The 25,925-nt window shown below is 30.0% G+C and overlaps 1 protein-coding gene across 2 annotated transcripts in view; it reads right to left on the reverse strand.

Annotated features, from left to right (window-relative positions):
* LOC142324143 (uncharacterized) overlaps positions 1–25,925 on the reverse strand; it is a 616,229-nt gene that overhangs the window by 533,499 nt on the left and 56,805 nt on the right. Inside the window, exon 1 of one of the 2 annotated variants that reach the window (XM_075364835.1) lies at positions 6,341–6,511. The exons of the other annotated variant lie outside the window; for it this stretch is intronic. The gene's annotated coding sequence lies outside the window, so the exon portion shown is untranslated. Of the gene's footprint in view, positions 1–6,340; positions 6,512–25,925 lie in introns of those variants that run through there. 2 annotated transcript variants of the gene reach the window in all.

The following is a 25,925-nucleotide window of genomic DNA, read 5'->3' on the forward strand; positions in this document are numbered from 1 at the left end:
AAATTGTTTATAAATAAGTACTATGTTCGAAAAGACTTCAGGGATAGTCAAGAGAAATCATCTAAAATTATTTTCTTAATTATCTTTTTTTTTATTTATCACTTCAAAATAGTTCTATTTTTGTTGATTTTAGGATTAAAATGTTTCTTTCCTATTTACGAATAGATGATCATGCCTATAAAATTATTCATAGTTGCTCGGATAACAATTCTTGAAGTAAAATTAGATTTAGATTCAATTTGAGACTTGTTTTTTTTAAATAGAAAATTAATAATATATCAATTATAAATTTAAAAAATATTTGGTAAAACTCGTTACCGTAAATCAACTGATTTTGAAGTCGAGAGTTCTTAGGTTCAAATCATAGTAAAGGTAATTGCTTTTACTTGTGTCGATGTTTTCTGGCGGTTGGGGTTAAATTAACTACACGTCTCAGGAACGGTCGGCCTGAGTCTGTTCAAGACTACACGTTATAGATACATTTACAGTTACACTTAAGTTGCTAATGACTTTAATTTAATTGATGCAACTATAAATAAAAGAATAATAAAAGTTTTTTTTTTTAATGAATATATTGTTAACTAAATTAGTAAATAGATTTAGAGGAAAAAAAATTAAACCAAGATTGAATTATTGAAAAATACTCCAACGTTAGTTTTTTAATTCGAATCATTAAATAAACCACAAAAACCTATAACGTTATTAATAAAATGTAAACCTTTTTTAATAATTTTTTTGTAAATTATTTACATTTAATATGTATTATTTATGTTAAATACTTCATTTTAGCATTTTAAATCCTAAGTCATTTCGAACAATAGATTTATCGTCGGAGAGTATGATATTTAAACATATTATTAAATACAAAATAAAACATATCCAAACTATTACTGTTATAAGTGTACTAATTCTTGTAAGTAAATCGAATACAAATTTAAATTATTACGTTTACATAACAACAGCTGCAAACAATACATCTTCTTCACTATTATCAATCTGTTTATTTAGCAATTTTTTTTTATGTATATTTTTATTTTCGTAAAAATAGAATTTCTATATTTCAGCTTCATAATTTCTTTCTTTTTTATTATATTTCTGTAGATTAATTTCATAATAAAAGTAATATATAATTTGTTCTAAAAAATATTTAAACAAAAGACGTATTTCTTTTAATTATAAATTATATGAAAAAAAAATCAAAATTGTTAAGTTATCCTCCTCACTCTACCGGTTGTAATTTATGTAATACTTTAGGACTAGTTATAGAGTTAGAGCCAATTTATTTACCAGTTAGAACCCTAAAACTAAAAACGATTGACTGTAGAATTTGGTTTATAATCAGTTTTACGATAGTAAAATCTTTAAATAAATAAATAGTAACAAATAAAAATTAATCTAAATAATAAAATGATAAAAGACGAAATGGAGAAATAAGGAGAAAAGAATCTTGAATTACTTTGGTTATAACATTTTATTTTAGGAAAGGATCAATCCTCTAACCTTGAATTAACAATTTTAGTAACTTAATTAAAGACTTGTGAAATAATAAATAAAAAAACAAAATCAAGACCTGAAAGTCGAACCCGGGATTTAATAAATGTTTCAGTCGAATGATATCAAATATGCCAGACAGCCGAATATTTATATTTAAATAACTTTTATTCCCTGATTTATAAGGAAAATCATGTCTTAATAGAAAATTTATTATTTTGCTGAATTGAGCAAACATATATTTGTAGTACAAGACCGAAATTGAGGACTTTTAATGTTTTTATAAATTAAAATTTGTTGATTATACCAATAATAGGGACTGCAACAGTACATAAAATTTAACGGTATAAGTATTACAATAAGTGTTATTATAATTTTATTTCCGCAATTTATATCGTTGCAAAATATTTAATGGAATATAATATTTATATAATTTAGAATAAAATTACAAAACCTACAAAATATTTTTTATGGTTAAAAAGTTATGGTTTTTACGTTGATTTACAATTAACTTTAAAATATATTTTATTTAAATTAAAAGTTCCAAAAAATAAGACAAAAAGAGCAAAACAACAATCAAATAATTTATATGCATGAAATGTTTTAACTCTATCCATTTTAAATACAATCGAATCTTTCTGATGCTTGGACACTGATTGAATTAGTATAAATTAAATTCATTATTTGCCTCAACTGACAAAAAAATTTTATTTAAATTTTATTTTGCAGAAATTTACTTCCGTAAATTTTTATTAAATTACGTAATAGTTTTTTTTCTCAATTGCTAAATCATATTTTTACATTCTAGTTCTGATTATTATTAGAGTACTATTATTTTTCTTTTATTCTATTAACTTGATTTTTAAAATTAAATGTTTCATGTTTTTTTTTTTTTATTTTTATGTATTATGTATAACATAATAATTATTTTTATGTATTACAAAAATCATGCATTTTCATTCAGTTAAATTATGTATTTTTAATTAGTTCTTTTAATAATTATGATATGAACTCGCGGCTAGCGCTCAAGGCTTCTTTTGCTAGCTGCGTCAAGAATAAGTATGTTGAATAAAATTGTATATGTAATTTTCAAACTGACAATAAATAAAAATCAAAAATAAATAAATATCAAATATTCTATCGAATTTTTTTTTCGTATTTCTGTAACCTTTAAGCAAGAAAGAAGATTTTAAATAGATCTAAAGGTTACGAAACAACCATTTGGTTGAAATTCGCGAGTGTGTGTGTGTGTGTGTGTGTACGTTTAGAGAAATATGGTTTATTCTAAAAAACAGAGGCAATATGTTATAAATTACTTGAGTTCGGTACATTAAGCTCTGACTTAAAATGAATAAAAAAAGTCTAACGAATTTTTTTTCTTTTAATTTTCTTTTATTGTAATCACGGAATCATTTAATTTTAATTTTGTTCGATAAATAATTATTTTTCATGATTCTGTTAACGTTTAACTTTTAACGTGGCAGAAATTTATTTTCTTCTCATTAAAATTAATAGAGAGTAATCTCATTTTTCAATCCACGTTCATTTAATTTACTTGGAGCGTCAGTGAATAATAAATATAAAGTAAATTTTACAGTTTTTATGGAAAGTTTTATAAAATAATATCACAATACGCTTTGCACTACCGTCGTTTGAACTTTGGATTACATTATTAGATAGTCTGCCTTTTTATAAAAATAATATTAAAGAGAAACAGAAAGTTCTATACGATAAGATTCTATTACTACTAATTATTTAATAAAAAGTAATGTTTTTTTTTTTTTTTTACTTTACTTATCTTCTACCACCGAAATTCAATATTAGATTATAAATGATTAACATATAAAAAAGTAATAATAATAATAATAAGAACATTTTAAGAAAAATTTATGTACCAAAATATGAAGATTGAATTTACAAATTGAAAAGTGAAAAAGAAATTTACAAATATACAGAAAAAATAGGGGACCTACTCCGGAATAGAAGATTACAGTGTTATGGGCATTTATGCAGAAAAAAATGCAAAGATTGACAAAATAAATGTTTAATTTCTACATAAAAAGAGCCACAAAGACCAACTGATTTAAAGAAATGGAAACAGATCTAAAAACATTAAATATTTCTTAGGATCTATGTAAAGACAGAGATAAATTTAGAAAAGCGATTCGAGAATCTAAGTTTCCAGAGAGAAAGGAAAAGAAGTGTATAAACCTGAATAGATGGACGAAAAAATAACAGAAGTATATATTGTAAAACAATTTGATGACTAGGATATTATGATACGTAAAAACAAAATACGAACAAAACTCTGTATTACAGTGAATAAAAAAATATACATAGGTATATATGTATAGTTATACTCGTAAATAAAGGTGTTCGTGTAAAAAAACATTTGTTTAAAAATTTTAGGCTTTCAGGGTGAAATATTAATGAAAGAGAAAAAATTAATACTCGGGATATTTAATTTCAACAATTTAATAAAAATAAAGCATATATATAAATAATCTAAAATTTAGAACCTCAGAATACAAAAGAAAAAAACAATAAAACAAAAATATTACAAAAAAAATTCCCATAAAATGACAAAAAAGTTTCGAACAATAATAATTTTACTTTTTCTTTCAACAGAATACACTCTAAAGTAAGTTATTCATAATTTTTAAAAGAAAAAAGTTAAGCCTTTTTTATGAAATCAAAACATACCGAAAATTTAAGTTCAAGAATGAGTTTTATGTATCTGAAATACAGTTTGTGTAACTATGAAAGAATAAGTACTTAACACTGTATAAAACAAAACTTAAAAAAAAAAAATCAAATAATAATAAGAGAAAAAACCTGGAAATAAATAAAGGGTTTAATAAAAAAAGTAGGTAACTATTTGTAAATTATGTAAAAAGTTTTCCACTCACAAAAGTTGAATTAAAGCAATCCAAAAGAGTAATAGCGTTGTTCCTGATCTTTTCTAGATAAAACTGAGCATATATATTTTTTATATGTATAAAATATAGTGTGATTTACCGTATTCAAACACCCTCATTAACATAATTAGTTATATTACTTATATTTGTATGTATATATAATTAATATAAAAAACTTATTTTATAAACACATAATTTTATAATGTAATGAGATTCTCAGTTAATTAATCAATTACGTTATAATTAACAAGGGACTGTTCATGACGTAGTTTAATATACTCATATTTAATACTCATAGATATTATATATATATATATATATATACATGTGAATACCTGAAACAAAAATGCTTTAGTATAATAATTTATCAATTATTAAAATAATATTAATTAATTAATTGGTTTATGAATGAGAAATATTACATGTAATGTAATATGTATTTATATTAACTGATATTAAATGACAGGTTTCAATGGTCTTAATTATTAATATATGTAATTATATAAAGTATGCATATATTTTTTTGCTTGTTAGAATAATTTAATTCATAAATTTATTTTAAAAATAAAAAGAAAGAAAACTAATTTCATCAGTTTGTAAATTAAGCCAAACTTAATAATAATTGTGTTCTAATAGTTTCAAAAATAAAAATATTAAATTTAAACAACCGTATATTATTTGTTTTCATATTCTTTTTATAAATTATTATTATTTGCCTAATGTATACGTTGGAATATGTTCAACTAGTAAACAATAAGCAACCCCCTCCCCGCCGGCCAGAAGAGATGAGAATAATATGTATGAAATGTAAATGAAGTGTAGCCTTATTATCAGGCCGACCATTCCTGAGACGTGTGGTTAATTGCACCCCAATCACCAAATTACACCGGTATCCATTATCTATTATTCAAATCCGTATAAAAGCGTCTAACTTTTACCAAAATTTGAACCTCAGAATCTTCTGCTTCGAAAATCAGCTGTTAAACAAGTAATTTGCGACGACGAGTTAACCACTAGACCCACTAGTGGACTATTTTTTTTATAAATATATACATTTTTTAACGATAATAAATCGCAAACATTTTTTTTTATAAAAATTATTATGTTTTTGATTAGATATATTTTTAGTAACTAGATTTATTATAAAAATTGTAATTTTAATTAACGAATAAAAATAAAATTTTTTAGGCGTTTCTCATAATTTAATTTTGTCAATAATTTATATTTTTACAGTTAATATCAATTTTATAATTATTTAAATTGTTTTTTTTAAGATCTTCGTAATTTTTTCTGATATTTTTCTGAATTTCGAGATCACAGTTTACTAATATATACACGTAAATGCATTAATAACATTTGTATTACTGATTTTAAAATTATTTGAATAAAAAATAGTAACAACGGTAATAAAAATATAAGATAAATTGGTTGAAAAACCAATCATCGAGTATATTTTTAAAATTCTTTCCTAATTTAGAAAGATTTTTTTTAAATTTAATTTAAACTGACTTTATGGAGAGCTTACCTACAACTTAAGGGTTTTATACTTCATACATATAATTAGCAGTGTTTTTAAAATAGAATCTGTAAAAGAACAACTGGTTAGTTATTTCAATAACTGATAATGACGTAAATAATTTTTAAAGTTATTTTAATTTAAAAAAAATTAATAGCAGTTTCTTTATTTTAATTATAAAACAAACCCGAAAAATAATAAACTAATAACAATTACTGCGCAAATTAAACATTTTTATATTCCCCTAAAACTATAGAAATTTACAAAAAACTGTTGATTTTTTTTAGTTTTGCAGTGTATTATTTTGCATACACCAAGGGATAATTTTAATTATTTTCGTATAATTTATATAATTTTAATTATGTTTAAAATTTTTTTAATAACTAATTAAAAATAGTTTAAATAAATCTCATACTTTTTTTACTAATATAAATTCAATTATATTATAATATAAATTTCACACATTTAACACTTATAAAATACGCACAGTAAATAATAATTTTACTTCCGATAAAGAATTTGAATTCGGTAAGAGCAAAAGTTCTTCCAAGCTGCGCGTTTACTAACGACGTGAAAGCAACGACGGCGGAATACAGACTGAACCGGACCACAAACAGGAGTCTGCTTACAGACAGTGGCGCCCCTATCGACAATTCTACCACCTAACAAACCCAGATATATATATATATATATATATATATATACATTTGTTTCTTCTTCTTTTTACTCTTCTCTGAAACTAATTTCCTCCCTTAATGCTGTTACTAAACTTTTATTCAATATCGCAAAACCTGATATCATTAAAGCCCTGTCGTTAAGAGTGAAATCGATTTAAGCCTTTACAAGCAAGCATCCTGTCAGGTGAATTTATATAAGTTTTTTAAAATGTGATTGTAGGAATTTAAAAAAAAATAACCAATCTTTGTGAAAATTCCTACAGATTCTTATAAAGACATATTAATTAGTTTAAAAAAAGATATATTTATTCTATTCTTCAAAAAACGTAAAATAAAATACTTATTTTTTTTGTAAATCAGAAAAATTATTTAAAAAATTTTAAGTTTTACATTTGGAAATGAAAAATGTATTAATTATTGTTGTAAGTTTTTGAATTATTTCAGTCAATAAAGATTATAGATTATTAAAGTGGTTTATGTCATAAAAATTAGTATTTAAATAAAATTGTTTAAACATTTAAAAATTAATATTATTTACTACCAGTTTGATATAAAATTATAAATAAACATGACGGAAGAAATTTATTACAATTGATTATTTTTTAATTTAATAACTACAGGCTAACTGCTCAATTACAATTACTTATAAAAGATTAATTCTGTGGCATATGAAGAATGCCATGCTTCACTAGGATTCGAACGCAGAACCTTCCAGTTGAAAGTAAAGCGATACCACTCCACGGTATCTCCGTGCTAAATTAAAAGATAATTATATTTGATTATATTTAAATTATATAATTAATGATAAATGAGTAATATAAATAAAGAATGTGATAGATTCATGAAACAGTTATATTTAGATTGAATGAAACGAATGAGTTATTCATCACATCCGAACAGAAAGTCAAGTAACTTGATTCCGTTTAATTAGGATCTGTCTTCCCTGTTGTCTTGTAGAAAACCACTAAAAAATATGCATTATTTTCCAACTTGTTCTCGTATTTTATACTTTAATGTCAAATTCTATTTTTTATAGTTTTTAGATGTAAGTTTCTGTGTACCGTGTCGTTTGAAATATGACCATTCTCAGGGCTTTTGATTGAAATTATTGTGTGATTAAAAAGTGTCACTTACTTGCTAATCCCAGTTATCTGTATAGGTTTCCTGGTGTAGTATTAAGTTAGTTCTCAAATTAAAAATGTGATCCTTTTCTTATAATCTAATGGAAATCCTGAAATTTCAATCATAACTGTTTTTATAGATTCCAAAAAGTATGGTTAATCCGGCCTTTCGGAAATCTAAATGGATTTGTAAGAACTTTACTTCATTAGACTTGATATTCGTTGTAAAGGGATATTTTTTTTACTTTAAAGTAATTTTTATTTTTTACTTCTTGCAAACAAAGTTAAATTTTATTAAGATGTTGCTGGGAGTTTGGGATTTGAAATTTATTTGAAAATAAGGATTCCAAATGATTTGAATAATTGCTAATTTTTAAAAATTCATAAAAATTAGCTGAGATAAAAAATAATACATATTACCATAAACAAAAACGTCCTAACTTACATTAATTAGTAGGTATTTATCGTCATTTCTTTTTCCACCTTTTCGTACTTTTATTAAGAAGAGTTCTTCCATTTGTCGTTCATTTCAACTTTTTTTTTTAAATTTACGATGTTTTTTTGTAAATCTATCAGTATTGAAAATAAAAATTAATTAAAACTTGTAAATAGATTATATTTTATTGCTTTTTATCAGTGTGGTTCCTTATACGACAAATAAATAATATTCCTTATAATATACTTTTTTATTCGACTTTAAGGTTAAAATATATTTTTAACTGAAATTTTATCCTTTCTGAAAGATTAAAGAAAAACATTAAGGTTCTTGTATTTACAAGAGGCGTTCAGCTCTCTAACTAGATGAAATAAAAAACATTTTCCACCTTCACTGAGCATAATAAAATGCAAACAAATAAACACAAAGTGAACATTAATTATCCAGCCCATTTTAGGGGTTAATAAAAAGTGAAAAGTAGTGCGCGCCAATTTTTTCCAAACATTAGTATAAGTACTAGAGCTGCTGATGATGGCCTTGAATTAATATGCCGTCGCGATGTAACGACGGGGGAATCGTCAGTTGAGCAACGGCTACCATACAGGAGAAACCAACGTGCATACTATGGTTTCATGAAACAGGAACTGTTGTTACTGTTCGTGGATGTTTTCTTTTAGAGTACGGCCGTGATCCTCCAAATAAAGACTATTAAAATGTCGGTATCAGCAGTTTAAGGATACACGAAGTGTAGTACAAAAAAAAGGTATTGGCAGACCTCTCGTCCCTGAGGAAGTTGTGGGTTGAGTACAAAAACTTAGCCCTGGTAAATCGACTCGTTGGGCGCATTTAGAATTGGGAATAACGCAATAGACAATTATAAGTGATCTACACAAGCGCTTAAAACTTCACGCAAACAAAATTCAGTCGGTGAATGTAATTAAAGATGATAAACCAAACCGTTAAAATTTAGCCGTGGACATTCTGTATAAAGTGAACAAAAATAATCCTTTTTAGACAAAATAATATTCTTTAACGAAGTTAATTTCTGTTTTTCTGGTCACGTTAGCAGTGACCAGAAACTGTAATTGTAGGATTTGGAGTAGCGAAATGCCGATTGACAAACAACGTGATAGCCCGAAAATTAACGTTTGGTGTGTGTTGACTGCTTATGAAAAGATTGGACCATTCTACTTCGCCGAGCCAACGGTTACAAGCATTAGTTATCTAGACATGTTAAAAGTGTATGCAGTACCACAAATTGAATATCGGCAACCCAACGTTTACGTCCAACAATGTGGAGCACCAACACACGGGGGTTTACATATCAGGGACTGCGTACATAAACAATTTCCACAACTTTTGATCGGCCATGATGCAGCAATTCCCTGACCACCTAAATCACCTGACATTACGCCATTCGATTTTTTTCTTTGGGGTTTATCAAAGATAGGGTGTACGCAAGGAAGGTTATCAATATCATTGAACTAAAAAGAAGAATCGTAGGTGTAATTAATGGAATAACTCAGATGTTTTTCGTAAAGTGTGACATGAAATTATATATCGTCTAGACATTTTACGCGCCACTAAAGGTGCTCATGTGGGACCTTTTTGAAGTTAATATGTGTTGTAAACAAAACTGTTTGAAATGCCGTGTTCAACAATAAAACACGCATCTAAGTACATTGCTTTATTATTAGGAAGATTTCATAAGAAAGCTATTGTAATGGGTATCATGATTCGACTTCCGGAAAATTTCGAAATATTTTCGCGTTTCACAACCCCTAGACTCCCAAACCACCGTCAGTTCAAAAGTTTAAAAATACATTTTATATACTCGTATATATATTTCACTTTCTTGTGGACACGATAACTGCCGTAATTTTGCGTCAATCACTTTCAAATTGATACATAAAATATAACGACCAAAATCTCGATCAAGTTCGTTAATGGGCAAAATCGAACCATGAGGGTGAAAATGGGGAGGCTTTTTCGAAAAAACAAAATATCGCTATAACTTTCTTATTAATTAAAATACCGAATTCTTTTAAAGTTCCTACTATTCTTTGGAAAAGGGCCTAAAGCGAATCTACGTAAATTTTTTTTACATCACTAACCATTGGCCTAGGGGGTTAAAAAAATGGGCTTTTGAAGAAATAAAAGGATCATACATTCCTTAAAAGGCACATTCCTTAAAAGGCATCGAATCAATCAGTTTAAAGTAGTGGTTAATCATCTAAACATTACCTAAAACCTTTGTCTGAAACAATTTTTGATATGAACAACCTTTATGGTAAGGATGACCAAAATGTTACTGGAATTGTAAGAAGATAGGCTTGTCGTATGATAAACATGTGAAATTTTTTTTCACATGCAACCATTGTCGTATTGAGTAAATTTGAATTTTTTCTTAACTTTAAGGTGGAAATCTTTTTTACCCCCTACTTAGCACCGGTGAAATCTACCTCCGCATCCGGCGCGCCGAAAGGAATTTTTTTTTATTAGCACCTAAAACGCGCTGAATAATTTTCGATCACTTTATTATTAATAAAATATGTATCAAATAAATAAGTGTATAGTTTATTAGTAAATACGAGTACATTTACCAAGACAAACCACATGTTTTTATTGTCATAAACATGCTATAAAGAAACAGTTGAAAATTAATTACTCATAAACACAAAATTAACACATCCTCTTTATAATTTATGTTAATAGATTCAATCTAAAACAAAGCCTTCCTTCTGTTCTAATGCACTGTCCATGAAATTTCAAGGGTAGATCATTGTTCTATTGTTAGTAGTAGAGTAAATTAAGCCATTAAAATTAATCTTACAAATTAATGTTTCTTAATAAAATAAACTACATTAACCTGCAATAATACTAACATTCTATATAACTTCAAAATACATGCAGTTCTTTTTCCAAGCGATCTGACTAATGAAAAAGATTCTTTACAATATTAGAATAACTTCAACGTTTCATTTCTGTAAAATTTTATGAACCTATTTATAGTTTTAGTCTAGAAATTAAACACTAACAACAACTTTATTATAGTTATTTTCAAACTGCCTGACCGACTTTTAAGGATTAAAAGAAAACCCTGGAAAGTTTTTCCGCTACCGATTTTGAAGAATTTCTCAAAATAATTTACAATGATTCAGTTGAAATTTATTTTAAATTACTTTTAACATTAACACATTTATTGATTTATTTAATTAAATTTAGATTTATTTTAAACAGTTTTTACAATCACTTAAAAAGGGAAAAGATTCAAAATTTTTGCAATTACACTTTTAGTTATTTAATTTTTTTTTTTTAATTTAATGAACCACTTAATAAGTAAATAAGAAACCAACGTCAAAATACTCATAAAACGGTAAAAGAAAAAATAACGACGTCCCTATTTTAAATTTAAAATTTTTAAAAGTGCGCAAAATTAAAAATAAAAAAATAATCTCAAACCATTAATTTCATTCAATTCAAAATTTAAAAAAGAACTGAAAAGTAATATTTTTACATTTTTATACAGTTTCTTTTAGGTGAATATTTTGTTAAAAAAGTTTATTGCAAATATTCTCATAATAATAAAATTCCTAATTCATTATACTAATATTTAACTTTTATTATTTTTCTTTCATACTATAATAAGTCTTGTGGTAAACTCGTTGTCACACGTCACTTGTTTAACAGCTGATTTTCAAAGTCGAAGGTTCTCAGGTTCAAATCCTAGTAGAAGTTGGTTGCTTTTATACGGATTTGAATACAACACGTAGACAGCGGATACCGGTGTACTTTGGTGGTTGGGGTTTAGTTAACCACACATCTCAGATACGGACAGCCTGAGTCTGTACAAGACTACATTCCATTTACATGTCATACATATCAACCTAATCTCATTGGGCTGGGGGAGTTGCTTCGTCATCAGGAAATTAATAAAATATTGTAATACCATTACAAAAATTAATAATACATTCGAATACCTAACTGGATGTAAATAAAACAAACATTTTTTTTAATGGGTAGAAAATCGTATCTAATAACCACAATTTTATTTTCTTAAATTGGTGACCTATCTATCGTTGTTCCTTGCATGTCTTAGACAAATATTTAATATATATTTCATAACTTGATGTTTACAGCCACTCTGATGTTATAGGAACATAAACAAGCAAAAAACCAGTGAAAAATTAAATACAAAATTCTTTCTCTGATTTAGAGGGAGAAAAGTACTCCTGGAAATCAGAGAATTATTCTTTTCAAATCGTTAGAAATATAGAATTTCAAACAATATTTTGTCTTATAAATTGAAATACATTTTTTTCGGTTGTAATTTATCTAATCTATTTTTATATTAATAGTTTAATTAAAACTGAATGTGAAAGTTTTAAAATAAAAGGGTTGGACTTCTTTGAAATTTTATAAACTTGTTAAATAACGAAATTTATAAAAGTTGTAATAATTAATATTTGTAAAAAAGTAATAATATAAGCATTAATGAATGGTTATGTTTTTATTTTATCTATTAAAACTTCATATAAAATTAAATTTTTTATAACTTTCATAACCCGGAATTTTAATGACTTCTACACCGATTCCAAGCGGCATAAAATTATTATTTTAATAACTTTAAAATAAATGAAACAAAAACGTAAATAAAAATAATTTAGTATGTTCAGAATTGTTAATACTCTTATAAAAATAAATTAAATTTTTGGAAAACAAAAAATAATATAATAATCTTGGGTTCGATTCCTTGTCTCACCTACGTATATTTTTTATTTTAATTTTCAGTTCGTATCTTAACACAATGTAAATCTTACATTTGTTTAGAAATAAACACTGAATAATTCATAACAAAGAATCTAGTTGTATTCAAGGAAATTAGAAATTATTTCCTACAAATACCGGATGGCTGAAAAGTAACTTACAACACCCTCTATTTTTTTTATAATTGAGATAACTGGATGCGATTTGCGGCATTCTTCCTTCATTGAAGTACCGACGAGTACTTCAATGAACATATATTTCACTCCTTGATTTTTGGTCGCCGGGAGGTAGGGAAGAATTCAAAAATTTCAAGTGAGACTAATGGTCGGTCATTTGATATATCACTTTAAAGAACTCAGTGAGATGATAAAAATTATACAATTAAAAGTAAGTTCTGATTGCCCAATCCAAAATGGCAGCCAACAATGTTTTTGTTTCAAATAGATAACTACGGTTGCATACTCAACTTTAATTTTTTTGATAATTAAGGTATCCCGATTCTTTCTTTGGAAATCTTCTCCGATAAGAGGACTAACTCAATCAGCTTCAATTTAGAATATTTGGCCTTCAGGAAGGTCGAGGTACCGGGGCTTCTGAAAAATGTTAAATGGGACATATGGTCATGCGATATCTTATTTTAAAGGTCTTTGTGAGATAAGAAATACAGTATCAAAAAAATTAAATTCTGACAATTTAAACCAAATTTGCGACCACAAATTTCATTAAATTAATTAAAAATTGTTAAAATTTTTCAAATACTTCTTTTAATTTACGTTACGATTTCGAAAATTACTTAATGAAAGTAAATAACAATTTGCAATTTTTTTTTTCACGTGTAATTAATTCTCTTTTATTTTTAAAAAATTCCTATAATCTCATGAATTAAAAATACTGCCTAATAAAATTATTTCAGTTAAAAAATGTTATTGCTTCTCACCTAATATTAAATATTCAAATTGTCTTCCCTGTTCCTCCATACAATAATACAGACGCTGTTCGAAAGCTTTCAAACATTATGAAAAGTTTCTGGTGAAATCTTCCTACATTCTATCTCAATGAGTTCCCTTAATTCTTTGAAAAAAGTTGGCTGTGAGCTATAAACGGTTGATTTTAAATGCCCCCTATATACATGCACACAGAGACTATCTCTTCATCAAAGGAACCTATTCCAAGTATCTTTTTTTTTTTTATTTTATAGAGAAAGTTTCTCTGGTGATCCCGTTGTAAGATTTTTCACAAAATTTAAGTCGATGTTTTTAACCAAAGTTTTTAAATGATCTACATAGATCAGTGGTTTTTAATTATTTAAACTTCTCACACTGAAAAAATGAATGAAACTTATGTAGTACACAGTACAACGGTAATAAAATAACATTTATAAGAATGTACACATTAAATTATGCATATTTATATTTATATTTATATATATATATATATATATATATATATATATATATATATATATATATATATATATATATTATACTTCTGTAAGTGGAAAACTGACTAAATATTAAACAAGTTTAGAAAGTTATAAATAATTAAATAATAACAGTTCTGATAAATTGGTTTAAAAGTTATAGGGAACGAGTGAGGATTAACAGATCGATAAAAAATTGTATTTAACGCACGTCACGGCGTTTCGTCACTCAGTTTTTAGAAATTAATCAGTATCACTGTTACATACAATTTTGAACGATTTTTAAGATCACTTGGTGTGCAAGTCCGCCCGCTACGAACCCATAGAGGTGCGCGAACCCTAGTTGAAAACCATGACCTAGATAATTTGAAGATATATATTTTTTTTCACTGCTTTAAAATAAAGTAGTTTAAGTGGAAATACAGTCTTTTTGATATTTAAAATATCTTCCTACTAAGATAAATGGAAAAATTCAGGATAAAAAATTATCCTGAATCCTATGTATCGCGATGTTCCCAAATTCCAGAGAATTCTTACCATTTTCCTGCTAGATATACTCTCTTTACGTCACATCTTTTATCATCTTTTTATTTTTAACATTCAGGAGTTTCTTCAAACTGTTTTTTTTTTTTTAATTATAAGTGCCCCAGCGGTTTTGTAGTCTTTTCCATGTAATATGTATACAAAAATATACTGTATACAGAGCGATATTAAACTACAGAAAAAGTTTCGTATTTTAAACATAGGGTTACTAGAAGGAAAAAACAAGTCCGAATCTCTATAATTAAAAAATTACTACTTTAGAGTGTGTTTGTCTGCCATATTTAATACATCACATTGAATCAAACTTTTTTCTTCCTTGTACGAAGTAAAAAAAGTATTCTGATCGCGAAAAATTTCGGTTTCCAGATTTCAACTCAAATATTTATTTTGACCATCTCTGAATCCATTTTGACTAGTTTCGGCGTGACGTCTGTACGTACGTACATACATGTACGTTAATACTGAAATTTTGAATTTAGGACTTGTAACATGTAGTTGTGCACCTCCCCTTTCGATTGCAATCGACTGGACCAAAAGTGTCCAAAAAAGCCCAAATTCCAAAAACTTCGGATTTTGGACTTTTTCTTAACTGCAGTACTAAGTCCTCATTGAGAGCTTTTCAACGATATATCTTAAGTGGTAATTATTTTCATTGGTTCCAGAATTATAACCAAATGAAAGTTTTAATTAATGAAAAATTTTGATCTTACAAGGGAAGACAGATCGGTTCGAATCCTACTTCATCTCCTTTTTTTTAATTTAAATATATTGATTTATTAATAATTATTAACCTATGATTGTAAAAAAAATTTGTAATAAATAATAATTCAATAATAACAATAATTTTTTTTAAATATGAAAAAATCAGAAGAAATTGTATGTATTTTCCATTTAAAAAAATGTGTATGTAATTTAATAGGCGTACAAGGAAGTCAGTCTGTGGTGTTCACATCAGATTTTTTTTAAATAGGAAAGTGAACATGTGATACATGATTTTAATGTAAAATTTTACGAAAGAAATATGGCGAAAACCATTAGTCGATAAATGCCTTCGTTACAAGCAATCGAATTTGCAAAAAAGGAAAAATCGCGGTAGTAATAAAATTGGGAAGGTTGTTGTTATTATAGTGTTTGGGCAATTAATTTCAACATTACTATTTAATGTTTATTATTGGATGTAATTCTGAAAGCAATACGAAATAAAAACGGTAATACGGAGCGTTTTGCCTCGTTTTATAACTATATTTACATTAAAATCATATATCACAAGTCCACCTTCCTTTTTTTAAAATAAAAAGTTTTTTAACCCACCATATTAAACAATTTTGTAAATATGTAGTTCTGCACTAATTTTTACCTCGTAGTATCACTCGATTTTAAATATGAAGCCGAAATATCACCTTGAAATAAGATTTTAAATATAACCTTTATATTACGTATCATACTGTAATATATCACCATACTTTAAAGTCATGCAAAAAAAAAACTGAGATAAACATTTTTTTTAGTTTTTCTTTAAATGTTGCCTTCTTTAGCGAGTTATTCTAGTGCTAACTTCAAACGCCAATTAATGTCAAAAAAAAAATTTAATAGAAGTATTATTCATTTTAATTTTTTATGTTTTTCCTAAGTTGGTTTAATTTTTTTTAAATCTAAGGTAAATATAGATTAATAAAAGAAAATAATAATAATATATATATTATTGTTATTATTTATTATATATAAATTTATCTATTTATAAAAATATATAGATATTATTAAATACATTGATTTTTTTTCAAATCTTCATTTACAATCGGTTACATTTTGTAGGATTCTTAAGTAGATTATACCAAATAAATCCATTTTAAAAAGGAACCTCCATTGAAATTTTTCAGAAATTATATACTGCTACTACTATATACAACTTCCGAGGGTAGAACGTAGTACGTACAGAACATAGTTTTGGAGAACTGTTCTACGAGTAGTATAGTAGAAAATAATAACAAAAATCATAAAAACAGCAGATTGAAGAAACAGTTATTAACAGTTAGAATGAATGTGAAAACAGAAACAGAGAGGAACGGAATGAAAGACTGATTAATGCGCAACACTCAGCAAGTGTAATTACACTGTGAAGTTACTAAGGTCCAGGACGTATAGATAGGTAGATACACCGACCACATAGTCAATGTATGCAACAAGGCAGAAAAGATGATAAAAAGTCTAAACATCATTATGTCATCGCAGAATGCCCCTCGGGCCTCAAAGCGCCGTTTACTGGCGACCACCGTCGTGTCTTCGCTTATGTATGCCGTTCCGGCCTGCTGGTGCTCTATCAGGCGCAACAAAGAGAGACTGGCGAGGACGCACAGGTGTGTGCTCCTAGGTGTTGTGTCCGCATACAGGACAGTGTCCTATGCCGCCCTGTTCGTGTTATCGGGTACACCTCCTATTGACCTAATCGCAAAAAAGAGGGTGGAGAGGGCACAAGGCAAGCCAGAACAAGAGGTCAGGGATGCTGTTAGGAATATGATATCTGGCAGGAAAGATGGTCGCAGGAAGCTGTGGGTCGATGGACGAGAACCCTCATCCCTAACATCAAGCCATGGTTGTCGAGAAGATTTGGTGAGGTTGATCATCACCTATCGCAGTTTTTTACAGGACATGGTTCCTTCAATAACTACCTGCACAAAATAGGCAAGAGAGAAGAGCCAATTTGCAACTACTGCAACGAGATAGATGATGCTGAGCATACCTTTTTTGAGTGCAATAGGTGGGACACACTTAGACATAGTAAGGCACTCACAGGTATAACTCCAGAGACAACAATAGACTACATGCTAAGAAGCGAGTCAAACTGGAATAATTTTGCTAGTTTTGTTAGACAAGTTGTTCTACAGAAATACTCCGATGAGAGAAGACAAGGTGTTGGCTAGAATAGGACTGGGTGGACAGCCTTGCTGGTGAGGTCCAGCATGCTGCGGTGTGTTGGCACTGATGAGCCACCAAGGACTCCACGGGTAACAGTCAGGTAACAGCACACTGAATGGACCCGGCGCCGCGTCGCGGCGAACTGGGTCTGGCGGGGTGTCCAAAAGGGCAATATTAATAAAGAACTCTCAAAAAGAGCTAACCGGTAGGCCGACCTGCCATGCCGGTATATAGCCGGTAGGTGGGGAGGCCTATTTGAGTTTAAAGACACTCCCCTGGGCGGCGTAATACCAACAAGTCGGTCCGGCCCAGGGGAGCTGAGAGAAAAAAAAAAGGACGTATAGCTCCTATCGCTTCTCGGCCTCTTGGCTAAGATAAAAGTGTAGAACGTATAGCTCCTTAAGTCTCCTAAAGTCCTCATCATCGTCTAGCAGTTTTACAGCCATGTGGTTAACGTGGTCATTTAATATTTTAAACTGAAACGTTACATTTCTTCCTTGACGTACTGACGTACTGTAGACCTAAATACTTCTGGATTTCACTGTTTTTAGCAGACCACGGCGCTTCAGCTGTACACCTCGCTAGGTTGTTGCGAAATGACTGTATTATTTTAGCATTTGAATTGTTTGCCGTACCCGATAGTTGGACGCTATATAAACATGCTGGTTTCAAAATAGCCAAATAATTAAAGTAGCTTATTAAACAAATATATATCAGACCTCCTGGCCAGCAACCGGTACATTTCCTTGAATTTCGTGTTAAGTTGTTTTCTCTTCTCCCTCACATGAACCTTCTACGTCAAACGACGATCCAGGTGAAGACCCAGGTGCCTTACACTTTCAGTTTCAAGGAATAAAATCCCATCATAATGGACCCGTGAGCAGTCTCCTCTCCTCATTGCGAATGTCACACGGCTGGACTTAGCTTGATTAATCCTTATCTTCCACGTACCCAGCCACCTGCTAATTAGATTTAATTAGATTTTAGATTATTTGAGGCCACATTTGGTGGTCATCAACAACCAGAATACCCGTATCATCGGCAAAAGAAACGACAGTGACTCCACTCTCAACCAGAAGTTTGGTGATAAAAAACAGTATAACAGAGGTCCCAAAATTGAGTCTTGCAGAACCCCTGGCTTAGTATCAAAAAACGCAGAAGATGCTTGATTATATTTTACCCAGGAGAAACACCCATCCGGATAGCTCCGAAGGATAAAAAAATAAATTTAAGGAAGGTTCTTTTTCAACTTGTATAAAAGTCCAGGCAGCAGGCCTTTATCTACTACTAGGAGGTAAAGGCCTGCTGGTTATCTAGAAGGCTGACGAAGAGTATCTCTTCTCTATGCTTCTGCTGAGACTTTAACAAGTCTGTACGTTTACAACACTGGAGTGCCCATTACATCGAACTGGTAATCTGCTCCAGAATAGGCCACACCCTCCGAAAAAAATACCTTTGACGAAGTAGAAAATAAGTTTATTGGCCTGTACGAAGATAAATCATGAATAGGTTCATACGGTTTCGGGACCATAACCATAAGTGAACCGGTAAACTAACGTACACTAAGATAACCACGTTCCACTCGGTAGGGAAGTACGTCGTCCGGAGAATACCATAAAAGAGGTGCGATATGTACTAGATGGCTTTACATATATTTATATAAATGTATATATATATATTTACGAGTATAAAAATACTATGAGTTTTCCTAAAATTCATAAGTCTCCTAAGTTGGTTTAATTTGTTTTTTAGTATAAGGTGAAGATAAATTATTACTAGCGGAAAAATAAAATAAGAAATAATGGTTTTTAATAAATAAAAGAAAATTATTAGAAATTATAATTATTTTTATTTTTAAAAGAAAAATAATGATGAGTTATAAATAAAACGTCAATCTTTATCAAAGAGAAACTATAAAACCTGATTCCAAAGAAATCCTTACCAGAAGATTAAGAAATGACTTTCTTTGTATTTTAATAGCTTATACGTACATAGATTTTCCCAAAGGGTTTACACAAATTATAAATATGGTGAATATATCTTACATTTCATATGAACTTATTTTATAGAACAAGTCTCATTCTAAAAGAAACTCTTTTAAAATAGATGTTGCAAGCAGTTCTTAAAATTTAAAGTAAAAGATGTACGGTTAATATTTAATAGAAGTTTTAAAAACCTATCTACGGTATTTATACTTTTGTATGATAAAAGCAATTTCAAAATTGATTATTATTCCGATATGAAGTGTTATTTTAATAATAAATTAATAATACCACAAAAGATTTATTGTTTTGAACGCGAAAACGTGTCGTTACTTTTATGAAAGATTTATTTCCTAAGAGACATTTTAAATTTTCATCATTTTTCGTAAATTATTTCTAATTTATTTATAAATACATAAAAATAAAGACATATCCTTATTATTACTATAAATTAAAATTATTTTTAAAATGATAAAGTTTAAATATACTCCTTTCCTAACCATATTTTGAATTTTTTTCAATACTATTTCTACTTGAAACACATTAAAAATTATTTTAATGTGAAAATTTAAAAGAAATTCTTTAGTATTTTTTTAAGGGTGTCTGTTTATTTTTGAATAGCTTTACGAACTGTATGATAATTTGCAAAATAGATATATTAAGCTCCTAAAATATAAGACTGTATATTATAATTTATTTACTGTTTAGTTAATAAATAATTAACAACTTTCAAGAAGTTAAACAATTGCTAGATCTGAGTTTCATGTTAAGTTATACGTTAAAAAACTGTCGTTCTAAACAGACCAAAAATACAAGTCGATTACTCTTTTGGAATCTAACATGGTTTTAACAAAAAAAATTTCAAAACTATTTTTATGAAAACAAACGCTTTACAAAAAAGTTTATAGGAAAGAATGAAATCAAAAAGATTTTGAAATTTCATTTCCTGTTATTTATTCACTGTCTCCGCCCTCAGGCACTACTCAGACTTGGGGGGGGGGGTTCCTTTTAACCTCTAACCTTGGTGCCCAAACAGGGCCCGGCTATGCCGTTCCCAGTAGTATAACACCTGATCCGCCGGGTCTAGGTCCTTTAGTTGCCATACCTCAAATGGGGCTGCCCCAAAGGGCCTCCCCACCGGGACTCCGGTCTTAACAAGCCCTCCCTATTCTTCCCAGGAGTCTCCGTTCACTCATCGGAAATGAGACTATATTACCTGGGGTAACCATACCCACTTTGCGGTAAGCCTCCTGCCTCTCTTCGTAGAGTATGCGTCTACTTGGTTCATTTCTATCTTACCGGGTGATCCAATCTCTTCAATATCAGAAGTTTCGTCTATTTTAACTACTACTTTCTCAAGAGGAAAAATCGAGGAGTTTGAGGCGATTACGGGGAACATTTGTTTTAATATTACCGTTGAATATGTAAGACAAAGACAATGTTGTATGCTCAAGACATTGAGTAAGTGCTTAAAGCGTATAAGGACTAAATAGTTTGCGATCACGATCCGAATAGTCTTTTGAATAGAAAATTTAAAGAAGCTCCAGATTAGAATAAAAGGAAAGAAATGATACTTCATTATCGAAAATTGATAATTTAGCAAGAAAAACTACAAAATTCCAATTCAATAAGAACGTAGCAGACTTCGTTCACTAATATTGTAGTCAGCATGAAATGTGCTTCGCATCTCAGTTACGATTTTTCACCATTCTACTGGATGAGAAATTCAGTTCTCACATTCCAGTGTCGTCCGTTTGATGTATGCAGTAATAACATTCATGTATACAATTGTGTGTGTATGTGCGCGCGCGGGCGCGTGTGTGTAAATTTATTAGAGGTTACGTCGAAACATTGAAATCGCGTGTAAAGAGAACGGTATCGAATTCATGTGGGAAGGACTAAAAACTGTTGAGTCATTGACGCAGACGAGTTGGATAATTTGTTTTAATAAATTGCGCAATAGCAAGATTAATTCACAAAAAAAGACGCTTATCAGATTCGGCTGTGGAAAGTGGAGAGGGATTATTTTCAAAACTACGAGTCTGGTAAATTTTATCATTCTGTTCAGTAGCATCAATCAGATCTTTCATCGCGGTTCTATGGACCCGTCGAGAAACGACCGCCTTTCCCGGCACTGTCAGAGGTTGGAAAAATTAAAAAAAAAAAGGTTCGTTCTGGGAGTTCTGACGAAATATTTCAGCTCATCTTTAGTCCTATACAACAGAATTCCTGATGGGATCATCTTCCTAATCGATAAAGAGGGTGTGACAAAATATAAGCAATAGCTCATGGGGCGTGTTTTTCCGAGGCTATCGTGATAAAGATGTGGGAAGGGATGGTACCCATCCGTCGGTGGCAGCAGATATTCAGAATCTGCGAACGCTACTACCGGCTAAGGAACCTTGTCGTGGTGATTTTTGAATTTCAGTGCATCGACCATCCTTTTTAAATCGGGCGAGGTGATCTTACAGGGTATATTGTTCCTACAGGCCTCTAGGTGTCCAGCCTTTTTCTATCAACATGATAGTATGTGAAACACCTTTTGAAGCTGTAAGCTGACCAATATTTCAAAATGTATAATGTAGCAATAGTGCTGTTTCTCTTTGGAGGAGAGGAGAAGAAGGTCGAAATGTTCTTCCTTCTCCAAATCAACCATTACCAGGGATTGCATTATCTCCTATCAGTAACCTCGTAAATGTTCAAACACACAGTTTGCTTTCGCTAACCTTTCAACCTGACTGATAGGAGTAGGAAAACCAATCATGCTAAAATCGAACTTACTGGAGAGATCGTAGTATCTCTTATCAATTCGATCTCTCCGGTTACTTTGACGTACCTATGCAAAATGGCTTATTTTAAACAAAAACATTCCCTTTCTTCGGGTTGAAAACAGCTTTTCTATCCGAAAGAGACTTTGGTAAAGGAATGAACGATGAGCCTCTTAGGAGATCGTAACGGTTGATCCTCACAAGTAGATCGTCTAAACCCCACCGGGTTGGTCTAGTGGTTAACGCGTCTTCCCAAATCAGCTGATTTGGAAGTCGAAAGTTACAGCGTTCAAGTCCTAGTAAAGCCAGATATTTTTACATGGATTTGAATACTAGATCGTGGATACCAGTGTTCTTTGGTGGTTGGGTTTCAATTAACCACACATCTCAGGAATGGTCTAACTGAGAATGTACAAGACTACACTTCATTTACACTCATACATATCATCCTCATTCATCCTCTGAAGAATTATCTAAACGGTAGTTACCGGAGGCTAAACAGGAAAAAGAAAGAAAGAAAGAAAGTAGATCGTCTATGCTATATAGGTCCAACCGTTACCTGTACCATCAAACTGCCCGTCCTCCTGCACCAGCTTACCAGCTTAGACTCATCCACCGTTACTGCAATATTATGACAAGTTTAATTATTCAATCACGGCACCGCTAGTATATAAGAAATAAAATTAATTAAAATCCAACCTTACCACAATTTATCCGTGTTTTATTACCTACTGTAATAAAACACGGGTAATGGGTACCATGATTCTACTTTCGGGAAATGTCGACATATCTTTGCGTTTCACATCCCCCAGACCCCAAAACCACCGTCAACTCAAAATTTTATATATATATATTTCAATTTCTTATGGACACGATAACTGTCATAATTTTGCGCCAATCATGTTCAAACTGTTCCCTAAAAAAAAAACTCGATCCAAAATCCAGGTTTAGTTGGTTAAGACCAAATTCGAACCATGGTGATGGAAATGGCTTTTTTTGAAAGAACAAAATATTGCTATAACGTTTTTATTAAGCAAAATATCGAATTCGTTTAAAGGTTCTAATATTCTTAAGGTAAGAGCCTATAACTTATGTAAGTACACTTTTGATATTACCAACCATTGGCTCAGGGGGTGAAAAAAATGAGGTTTTGAGGACAAAAAAACCATACCTACCTTAATAAGCACAGTATCGAATCGGTTTAAAGTGGTTGTTAGTCCTCTAAACATTACCTAAAACCTTTGTCTGAAACAATTTTTGATATAACCAACTCTTACAGCAAGGGATGACCAAAATGTTGTTGGAATTGTAAGATGGGGCTTGTTCATATGCTCAACATGTGAAACTTTTTTCCACATGCAACCATTGTATTGAGTAAATTTGCACCGGTGGAATCTTTTTTTTCACCTTTTTTTTTAATTTAAATATATTGATTTATTAATAATTATTAACCTCCGATTGTAAAAAATTTTTACAATAAAAAAATATATTAAAAAAAAAGAAGTATTAATGAAGAAAAATGTATATACTTTTAATTTAAAAAAAAAAGGAAATGAGGTCGGATTCAAACCGATGTACCTTCCCCTTGTAAGATCCAAATATTTCATTAATAGAAATTTTATATTGGCTATAACTCTGTAACCAATTAAAATAAGTACCACTTATGATATATCGTTGAAAAGCTCTCACTGAGAGCTTATTACTGCAGTCCAAATGTTTTGCAAATCCAAATGTTTTGAATTTTCGGCTTTTTTAGACACTTTTGGTCAAGTCGATTGCAATCACAAGGAGAGGGGCCTAATTTGATGTTACAACAGTTCTAAATCCAAAACTTCAACATACTACACCAAATCATTTTTGAGTTATGCAAGCAAGATACATACGTACATGCGTACGTACAGACGTCACGTCGAAAATAGTGAAAATGGACTGAGGGATGGTCAAATTGAAATTTCCGTTGAAATCTGAAAACCGAAATTTTTCGCGATCACAACACTTCCTTTACTTCGTACAAGGATTTAAAAATCGACATTTATAAATAAATAACAGTTAATTATTTTAATTGGCCCCAAATTATTTTTATTGGTAACTGGTCCCTGGTTATTGAATTCACTGTTGTAACAATTCGATTTCGCAGATCTTAAAGAGTAGCAGCAGGCTTAATTGGTGAACCCACCAGGTTGGTCTAGTAGTTAAATCGTCATCGGAAATCAGCTGATTTCGAAGTCGAGAGTTCCAACGTTCAAATCCTAGTAAGGCAGTTACTTTTATACGGATTTGAACACTAGATCATGGATACCGGTGTTCTTTGGTGGTTGGATTGCAATTAACCACACATTTCAGGAACGGTCGACCTGAGATACAAGACTACACTTCATTTACACTCATACAAATCATCCTCTGAAGTAATACCTGCTGGTGATTCCTGAAGGCTAAACAGGAGGAAAAAAAAGGTGATCAGGGACCGCTTAAGCGTTCTCTTGTCGCCAAAATAGGCGCTCCTTAATTTGGTTTATGTTGTTCGTTTTATTTTGTTGGTAAGGTTGTATTTCAAAATTTAAACATTATATTTCTAGTCGGTTCTGTTCGTTTGCGTAGTTTACTTTTGGTTTTGTTTTGTGTTTATTGGTAGTATATTCTTACAACGATGGAAATGTCATTCGTGGCATTTACATCCGTGGCATCCTGACGAAGCTGTTTATTCAGCCTTTGGGTTCAGAAGATGACCTCCGGTAAAGTCCATCAGGGCTAGGTACGGAGGAGATGGCGTGGCGACGGGAATCGTCACATGGCGGGATCTTTCACTTCAAGGACAGGTTCACCATGATTAACTTATGATACTCTTTACTTGTAAAAAATGTATCGTAATATCCAACTTCCAACCAAAATAACATGTTGAAAACAAATTATGCTGTTGCATTTAACTTCTAACCATGAACATTATACTTAAAAATTATAAGGAGCAACTTGATAATTTACAATCTGTAGGTTATTCACAGAAAAAAAAAGTAGATATATTGTTACTGACTATCAGTGCAATGATTGCAATGATTTCCTTTAGGAAATGCTAAAGAGTTCAACATCAACAACCTACATCAATTTATGTCATGCTCCAGTGGATAATGATACATCGTAATATGCAATCAAATAACGAGTTAAAATCAGCCGCCATCAGTCGAACTGCGTAAAGACGTGTGACGTGTACAGGAAATGTCATAATCATCTTCTTCTCCAAGAGGGATGATATTCTGCGGCTGAGGGTATCAGTAACCGACGTGAGAAACAGTAAAGAATTCATCTCATCGATCAATTCTTCATAGTTTCCCCGGTAGGTATATGATGATGTGTTGTGTATTCTTATATCGATCGATCT

Source organism: Lycorma delicatula, chromosome 4, assembly GCF_047948215.1.
Source record: "Lycorma delicatula isolate Av1 chromosome 4, ASM4794821v1, whole genome shotgun sequence".
Lineage (NCBI taxonomy): Eukaryota > Metazoa > Arthropoda > Insecta > Hemiptera > Fulgoridae > Lycorma > Lycorma delicatula.